Raw genomic sequence first — 10249 nt, 5'->3', positions numbered from 1 at the left:
ACAGCATTTTTTGGCTTTCGGTGTGACAGACTCGAATTTGTGCACACACTTACTTCTCTTGTGGATTCCATGTAAGGTGTATCAGTTACTGTGTCAGCTTGCCCCTTCACAAGAACCAGCTGCTCTTACTTTTGATCACATGTGCAGTGTATTTTCCAACTACCATAACAAATGAATGCATATCACAAGGACCTGGGCAACTCAACTTCATGTCCTTAGCCATAAGTGTCAGTTTGTTAGTGATGCAGATAATTACTTTTATGCAGACTCTATGGTGCATGACACAATTATCTGTTTAGCTCCAGACAAGGAAGTGCACCAGAAGGCATTACTCTGTCAGCCCCCCCCCCCCCCCCCCCCCTCCATGTCAGAAGTTTTGCAACACAACAATCTTTTAAAGTTATTCAGACAGCAAGTGGCCAGGTAGAAGCATGTGGGGATGTGGTAGTAGTGTCACAAAATATGTTCACTAAGATGACAAGGAAGCAGCAATAGCAGCAGTAAACTTGCAGGCCCAGTGCCGAATAGACCAAGGCCAGCTCAGTCAGCTGTAACTGCCACAGCATCAGCGCCCACATTCTCTGTTTCTGTCTCGTCCTTTATGATTTGTGCAGCATGAATGTTTGGCATGCGTTAAGTGCTAGGCTGCTAGTAATACTTGCCAAAATAAAGGCCACGTCATCTCCATGTATCATTCACCAAAGATTCCTCAGGATTTGGACATGGATGTAAACTGTGTCACTCCAATGCTTGTGACTTCTTCCAATATTTTTTTTTCTTCCCCCCCCCCCAAGTGCTCCAGATACAGATCAACACAGGTGCTGCAGTGACGTTATTGAATTCTACAAATTATGTGAGTTTAGGCTCCCTGCTATTGGCACTGGTCATGCGGAAGCTGGTCAGTTATAACAAACAGAACACTGCGCTGTGGGGAAATTTACTGCATTTGCCTTTTACAAGTCAGTGGTTCATTCCATTACATTTAGGTGGTTGCTGATGCCAGTCTTGAGAACTTGTCCAGGATGGACACATTTCAAGCATTTGGATTCTCTATCACCAACTCAGTTCACCTTGTGTCAAATCAAGTACAGTATTCTCAATTGGAAACACTGTGTGAGGAGTTTATGGACTTGTTTTCAGAAGGTATAGAGTGTGCTATGGATTTTTCTGCTCATTTTTCTTTGAAATCCACATCTTGGCCTCATTTTTGCAATGTATGTCATATTCCTGTCATGCTGAAAGATCAAGTGAAAGCAGAATTGGACAGACTTCAATCTCTAGGAGTGGTGCAACCTGTTATGGTAGTAAATGGTTGTCTCATGAGATTGTAGTTTGAAAGCTGTCAGGGAAAATTTGCCTCTGTGGTGACTTCAGGACTACTGTCAATGTGCAGTCAACTGTGGTTATGTATCCTCTCTCTCACCAGGAGGAATTGTTGGTGAAAATATTGGGTGACCAGTACTTTTCTAAAACTGATTTGTCTGAAGCATATCTGCAGATTCCAGTAGTCAAAGAGTCTTGGCAAGTTCTGGTTTTGAGTACTCCTTTTGGTCTTTATCAATATTTGTACCTTACTTTTGGTGTGGATAGCACCCTGCTATTTTCCAATGATTTGTAGAGAAACTGACTATGCCTGTCCCAGGCTGCATTAATTATGTGGATGATATTGTTGTCACAGGCTCCACCATGGTTGAACACTTGAAAAATTTACACGCTTTGTTTTGGATCTTACAGTTTGCAGGCTTACAGTGTAACTGCATGAAATCTCAGTTTTTTCAACCTTGCACTGTTTATCTGGAGTTCAAGGTCTCGTGGGATGTGGTTCAATCTCCCCCATACCACATCTCCATTGTTACACCTATTCCTCACCCCTTGCCCATGGAGGAGGTTCAGGCCTTACTACGGAAGATAGCCAACTATCATAAATTCTCACTGGGAGCAGCCACTCTGGCCCACATGTTGCACACCTTGTTATGCAAGAATGTAATTTTTTTGCTGGAGACCGAATTGTGAATGTGCTTTTCAAATGTTGACATCCAGCTTACTCTTGGGTCCTTGTTAAACTACGTTCTCTCTGGACCAGCACAGTTCTTTCAAATGACACCTCACAGTATGGGCCTCAGTACGGTTCTTGCACACCAATATGCTAATGGCTCTGAATGACTTCTTGCTTCCACCTCTAAATCCCTCATTCTGGCCCAGCAGTATTACTCTCAGGTGGAAAAAGAGGCTCTTGCCATAGTCTATGTGGTTCAGTTTGTTCAACAGGGCTGGCCAGATAAACAGCCAGGTGGGCTTCAGACACACTGCACAACTATTTTTCCTTATGGTATCACCTCTCTGTTTTGGATGGTGTTTTGCTATTGTGCACATTAGACCTCTCTCCCAGAGTAGCAGCTCCCACTATGTAAAGGTACGATGTTCTACACCTTCTCCATCAGGGCCATTTTGGAGTTTCATGCATTAAACTGTTAGTCAGAAGACACGTTTTTTGTCCAGGGATTGATAGTGAAATTGTCAGTTTTGTTGTGTAGTGTGCCTGACAACAGGCAGCTCCCAGGGTGTCTGTGTCCTGTTGGCTGCTTCACACCAGGTATGGGAATGCATTCATGTAACCTCTGCTGGTCCCTTCTTGAATTCCTATCGAGTTTGGTTGTGACTCGTATCCCTGGTTTTCTTATATTCTCCTGTACGTCTCGACGCAGCCTGAGGTCACAATTTCTATGCTTTAGAGGGTTTTTTCTATTGAGTGGTTGACTTGTACCTTGGCTTCTGATAATTTTCAATTGTTTCAATCCCATCAGGGCAGCTGTCATGTTACGGCTCCGCCATTCCACCCTCAATCAAATGGCAAGGTGTTTGAGGCATGTTTGAGGGCCAAATAAAAATTTTTTGCTGTGGATTCTCCGTCAAACAATGCCCTTCTCTGTCATCTGAGTATCTATCACTCTGCGCTCATGGGGCAGCAGAACCTGGCTAAGTTGCTTCACGGCCGGCAGCCACGCACGCCCCTCCATTTTCTGCAGCCTGCACCATGCCTGCCACAGTGGAGATCATTCAGCTGCTTCACCACAGGATCACTGATGTGAGCATGTGGGTTTCATTGCTGGCCCAAGTGGATACCTGCCACTATAGTCTGCTGCTACGGACACCACCTTTGTGATGTCCATATGGCTGGCAGGCTGGTGGCATGCTATTTTGATCAGCAGCACCTCCACTCAGTGCCGGAAACTATCGGTTCACAGGTGTGGCCTCTGTAGCCGCAATGAGCTCACTATTAGCTGCTGTGGAGACACCCCTGTCCCACTGGCTGTTTCCTCCATGTACAGTGCCCTGGGGTTCCAGTTTCCAGTGCTGGGTGCTGGTCTGTGTCCGGCCTTGGCTTCATTGCCCCAGCCTGCTGCTCTGATCAGCCCACCTCCACTGGCCCCCCTCACCATCATCGCCTCAGCCATTGTCACTGGTGGGTTCAGCCCAGTCTCCTTTGCACTGGGACCTGCCTGCTGATGATAATGTAGAAATGGCAATGGTACCCTCCTCCCAGGTGCTCTCATCAGACACTACATGGGGCCACCGCCCTCAGACACACCTGTGTCTCTGCACATTCCAGCCCCATGCTCCAGTGTGTGCCTGGCACACCATCCCACTACCACTGTCGGCACTGGCTGCCGCCACTCCATATCTGATGGATGTGTCTCTTATTGGGCTACCGGCATCCTCTCTGTCACCTGGATGGCCTCTTTGCACAGGGGACAGGTGCTCTGTATCCTGCTACTAGCGTATGTGAATGTGAGAAAATAAACATTATATATAAAAACAAAGATGAGGTGACTTACCGAACGAAAGCGCTGGCAGGTCGATAGACACACAAACAAACACAAACATACACACAAAATTCAAGCTTTCGCAACAAACTGTTGCCTCATCAGGAAATAGGGAAGGAGAGGGGAAGACGAAAGGAAGTGGGTTTTAAGGGAGAGGGTAAGGAGTCATTCCAATCCCGGGAGCGGAAAGACTTACCTTAGGGGGAAAAAAGGACAGGTATACACTCACACACACGCACATATCCATCCACACATACAGACACAAGCAGACATATTTAAAGACCAATATGTCTGCTTGTGTCTGTATGTGTGGATAGATATGTGCGTGTGTGCGAGTGTATACCTGTCCTTTTTTCCACCTAAGGTAAGTCTCTCCGCTCCCGGGATTGGAATGACTCCTTACCCTCTCCCTTAAAACCCACTTCCTTTCGTCTTCCCCTCTCCTTCCCTCTTTCCTGATGAGGCAACAGTTTGTTGCGAAAGGTTGAATTTTGTGTGTATGTTTGTGTTTGTTTGTGTGTCTATCGACCTGCCAGCGCTTTCGTTCGGTAAGTCACCTCATCTTTGTTTTTATATATAATTTTTCCCACATGGAATGTTTCCTTCTATTATATTGAGAAAATAAACAATAATACTCGTGAACTCTGTGACTAGTTCCAGTTAACCCACCTAATTATAGTTACCATACAGTAGCAGTAAATTCTCACAGTGAACAATACACAAAGCTCCAACATTTATAATCAATGTGTAGTATACAGTAAGTAGATTAAAAAAATTTTCACTGTGGTCTCAGGGTAAAATGAAATTGGATATTGTATGCCAAAAGTTACCTCAAAACTGAGTGAAGGTTTTTGCCTAAGGATCTTGAAAATCTGCACAAATTTGCCAGCACTCATGAGCAGGTATTATCATTCACATAAAAAATATAGAGTCATAGTCTGGAACACTGCTTGCTTCTGTAGAAATGGGTACTTCAGAATACAAAAGAGAGCTATCAGAATAATTATTGGGAAAAGCAATAAGAGGTTCATACAGATCTTTATTTAAGAAAATAAAACATTTGCAGAATGAGACTTTCACTCTGCAGCAGAGTGTGTGCTGATATGAAACTTCCTGGTAGATTAAAACTGTGTGCCAGATCGAGACTCGAACTTGGGACCTATGCCTTTCGTGGGCAAGTGCTCTACCATCTGAGCTACCCAAGCACGACTCACGCCCTGTCCTCACAGCTTTACTTCCGCCAGTACCTCGTCTCCTACTTTCCAAACTTCCAAGAAGTTCTCCTGTGAACTTCTGTAATTTGGAAGGTAGGAGACGAGGTACTGGCATAAGTAAACCTGTGAGGAGGGGGCGTGAGTCGTGCTTGGGTAACTCAGATGGTAGAGCACTTGCTCGTGAAAGGCAAGGGTCCCAAGTTTGAGTCTCGGTCCAGCACACAGTTTTAATCTGCCAGGAAGTTTCATGAAATATTTGGTTTGAGCATGATAAGAGTCCCCCTTAAAATACTGGCTTGGAGACAGACCGATCTGCAGCATAGTTCAATGTTTAGCTTAGGTTGCAAGCTGACATTTCCTTTTCATTTTATGAAATCAATGAATATGGAACAAAGCCTGGTAACAGACTGATCTTTAGTGTAGACTGAGGTCTATGTTCACTTAATATTTAATGCACATAAATAAGATACCGCAAAGTAAACAGAGAAAGGCTTACATAGTAAACAAATCTCACTAATATTTTGCTGCTTATTATATCCATATATTTTACATGAAATATGAATAATACAACACTATTACTAAACATTCCACCACTATCTTGCATGTAAACCTTGGAAGTTTCACTGTTCACTTAGAAACCTGAGGCTAACAAGGGGAGGTAGATCAGACATTCACTATCATAGTACAAGACAGGAAGATAACATGTATGTTATTCCTGCAAACACTGGCATGTCAAAAGGAATCTTCTGCATAGGGATAAAACTGCAATAAATGTATACATACTACAAAATCTATCACAAATGTAAAAAACAAACAATGGAAAATTCAGGATGGAATTTAACAGTTGTGAAAAGGAAAGTTGCTACTCACAATATAACAGAGATGCTGAGTCACAGATAGACACAGAAATGCAACTCGCACACACATCTGCAGTCTCAGTCAGCAGCAGCACCAGTGCATGATGGAAGTGGTGACTGTATGGGGGTAAGGAGGAGGCTGGGGCAGGGAGGGGGAGGGATAGTATGGTTGGGGAGGCAGACAGTGAAGTGCTGCAGGTTAGATGGAGGGCAGGTGTGTCGGATAGCACTCCTGCTTCCGTTTTTAATTAGGTCTTTTCTGCCATTTTATCTGAGCACCATGACCATGTGGCTGTTTTTACAGATGGGTCTAAGCGGGGTGACTCCGTTGGTTGCTCTGTCACCTTACCGGATTGTGTCCTCAAGGTCAGACTGCCTCCCGAATTTACCATCTTTGATGCAGAATTATATGCAATCTTGTGGGCACTGGAGCAGGTGATACTTTTTCCCAGTGTTAGATTTCTCATCTGTTCAGATTCTTTGAGTGCTCTTTATTCTCTCCAGCGTTTTTACCCAGCAGATAAAGTAACTCAGACTATCCAGGATGCCCTCCTCCAACTACAGCGAGTGGGGTAGGAGATGTCTTTCTGCTGGGTACCAGGGCACACGGGAATTCTGGGGAATGAAAGGGCTGATTGAGCAGCCAAGGAGGCATGTCATGACCGTCGGGTCTTTCAGTGTGCTATCGCCCTGCATGCCTTCACTTCACTGTTGAGGTATAAAGTCCTGTGTCGCTAGGAACATGAGTGGCTAGAAGTGACCGACAACAAGCTCTGTGTCGTCAAGCCCACAACTCAGCCGTGGCATACTTCCTTCCAGCCACATCGACGGGACGAGGTCCTCCTCACTCATCTTCACACCGGCCACAGCCCTATGGCACATTGTTTTTACTCGTCCGATGTGTGGTGCTTGTGGCATGCAGATCACGGTGCACCACATTTTATTGGTCTGCATTTTATTTGCTGACCAGCGGACTGCAGTGCATTTGTTGATGTATCTGCAGTCTGTTTATGCGAAGATCATATGAATGTGGTTTATGTTTTAAAGTTTTGTGAATTGTCCCAAGTTTTTAACAAGATTTTGGGGAGATGTTTTTGTGTCAACAGGGTGGCTGGCTCACCCACTTTTTTTGTAAGTGTCAGCCAGTCACATTTCCCTGTGCTGTTCTTTTAGCTCTTTTGTGTTTTGTTTTCCCTCTGTTTTAAATTCCTCTCCTTGGCAGCCATGTCCCCAACAGGCAACACAATGCACCTAACATTGGAGCTCCCAGATGCCAATAATCATACCACCTGTGATTGCCTGGATCTTGCAGGCCGAGATGTTTCCTCTGAAACAGGACAAGTGAGTGCTTCTGGCTGAGGGTCAGTGTCAGCCACATACAGCACCTGGAACCTGTTTTTCAGAGCACATGCGGCCCCCTGGGATGTCTTTTGGCACCTGCCATGCCCCGAGGCAACCTCTCACTCGACCACAGGTGAGGGGTAAACATCAGTGAGAGCAGTAACTGGGCTGGCCACCAGTGTGGAGTGACTGGTGGACTCAGACATGTTGGAAGTCCATTGGATCCCCACAGCTGGCCCACAACAGTGATTCCCATCCACTGAAGTTCAAGCTGTGTAACCAAAGCAATCACAGCTTGAAGCTGAGAACGAAGTGTCACAAACTTAGTTTGCATTCACGCACAACAATCACAGTCCCAATCCATACTGTGAAGAATTACACAACACAAACAAAGGACTATTGACATGTTTTATGGAAATCTACTGTAGATAATAAGGAAAACAGAAGAACTTTGTCTAATAAATTAGATTAACGCACAGAGATTAAAAAACTGGACAGCCAAAGCACTCAGGTGAGATTAAATAATTTGCTGCTGTTTATGAACTTTCAATAGGTCACACAGTCAGTATACTTTCTGACACAAATGAAAATGTGAGAACTGTTTCTATTAAAATTAAATTAACATACAGAAACTCAAGAAACTAAATTATCAAAGCACACTGATGAAACTATACAATTCGAGCCTGGTTAGGAACTCGTAAAATGTCACAAAATCAATGACTTTCCTGTTGCTGTTTGTGTTTCGGCCAGCTGCTGCTGCCTGGCTTCTTCACAAACAACAGAGTTGTGAGGACAGAGCAGTGAGTTGCAGTGGTTTCATAACAGAAAGAAAACAGAATGATTTTAACAGCAAATGAAAGCAATTATTTTTCTGACTGCAAGACAATTTGCCAAGGGGTTCCATATGGTTCGATTCTGAGTCCACAGCTATTTCTGTTGGGTAAAAATGATTTGGCATTTATTTTTAATGTTCATTCAGTCTTATTCACAGTCCTAATTGAAAATGGTGCCCTATAAAAAAACAGATAGTGTACAAAATACTCTAGAAAAACTTTAATTGTGGTCTCATCAAAATGGACAAACTGAACATAAGAGAGACCCAGATTATGCAGTTTAGAGCTGAATCACTATAAATAGTAGGAAGAAAAATAACTCACAATGATGAGGAAATGAATGAAGTAAGTTGTGTCAAATTCTTAAGAATAAATCTAGTCAAATATTTAATTTGGAAAGCACACATGGACATCTTGGCTAATGAACTGGATAGACTAGCTTTTCCATATTAACATATGAATGGTAGTTTATTCTAACTGCTTCAAATCTTTTATTGGATACAGCATGATCTCCTCTGGGGAAATTCAACCAACAACACTAGACTATTAATGCTTCAAAAGAAAGTCATCAGAGAAATGTATATAACACAACAGAGATGCTTGTATGCTACTATTTGAAAATTTAAAACTATGAATTATTCCTTCTCAATATGTTCATGAAATTTTGATTTTTCTACACAGTAACCACAGTACACTTGAAAATTACCATTTAAGCACAATTACAGCATTTATAACAAAGAAAATTTCAAAATTCCACAGCTTTGATTAAACATTTATGCCCAGACATTGGTACACAGGGTGCAACAAAAAGGTATGGCCAAACCTACAGGAAACATTCCTTAAATGCACTTGAAGGAAATATGTTGTACGGACCTGGGACCAGAAATGCTTTATTTCCATGTTAGAGCTCAGTTTCTACAACTATTCAACACATTAATCATGCAAAGCACAAGGACAAAGAATGTATCGGCACAGTATGAAACATTTTTCCAAAATGAAATGTTCAAAATTCCCCTTGTTAGCAAGGACACATGCATTACATTGTGTCTTTGATGCACCGATGTACAACTGGAGAATTACATATTGCTTCACAGCCTTCACCAGTAAAGGTGTGAAGACTTCATCTATCTTGTGCCAGGGTTTATTTATTTATTATTTGGGCCAGTAAATCTTACACGTACAGTACAGCACACCAGCCAATGGACAGTTCAGTGCAAATATATCTTCATATTTACATGATGTTTTCTGTGTATTAATGAAAACCTTTTTTCCAGCTGCACAAGAGCTTTCAAATGCTGCACGAAGAAAGGTCTAGTGGGTTTAGGTCTGCAGAATGTGGATGCAAAGGAACTAGTCCATCTCAGCCTATCCATCTGTCACAGAATCTGGTTGGTTAGAAGCCCAGGAACATTGGCACTGAAATGAGCAGGAGATACATCATGTATTAAATGCATGTTTTGTCACACTTGTAAAGGCATATGCTCTAACAGAACAGGTGGGGTATGTCATAACAAACAGTCACCAACAATGCTAGCCCAAAAGTTGACAGAAGGTTTTTGTTGATGATGGGATCACACAATTTCATGAGTATTCTCGGCAGTCCGTACGTGATGACTGAAAATTTACAATCTGATCACCCTGAAACAAAGTCTCATACATGAACAGCACGTCTGTACTAAATTGAGGGTTAACAGATTGTTGAATCAACCATTCACTGAAGTTTACCCATGAAAGAAAATCTCTTAGTTCCAGACTAAGGTTTAGGTTAGACAGTCTTGGGAAAGATCAAAAAGGGCTCCAGTCTCAAAGAGTACAGGGCAAAGAAACGATGAGAATCAACCAAGCAACAGTCTGTATTGTAGTTGTAAATTGTTGTACCTGTGTTGGAAAAGTACCAGAGCTCTAAGTGCTGATAGAAAGTACTGAAGCTGAAATCGTTATAAGAACAGAAAGCTGGCTAAAGCCGGAGATAAATTCTGCCGAAATGTTTACAGAGGAGCAAACTTGTACAGAAAGGATAGATCAAATAAAGTAGATGGAGGTGTGTTTGTGTCTGTTGGTAGAAGTTTATCTTGTAGTGAAGTTGAGATAGGTAGGTCCTGGGAATTACTATGGGTAGAGGTTATACTCAACAGCCGTACCAAAATGATAATTGGCTCCTTCTACCGACCCCCCGACTC

This window comes from Schistocerca serialis, chromosome 2 (assembly GCF_023864345.2).
Source record: "Schistocerca serialis cubense isolate TAMUIC-IGC-003099 chromosome 2, iqSchSeri2.2, whole genome shotgun sequence".
NCBI classification, from domain to species: domain Eukaryota; kingdom Metazoa; phylum Arthropoda; class Insecta; order Orthoptera; family Acrididae; genus Schistocerca; species Schistocerca serialis.
This window is presented reverse-complemented; position numbering follows the sequence as displayed.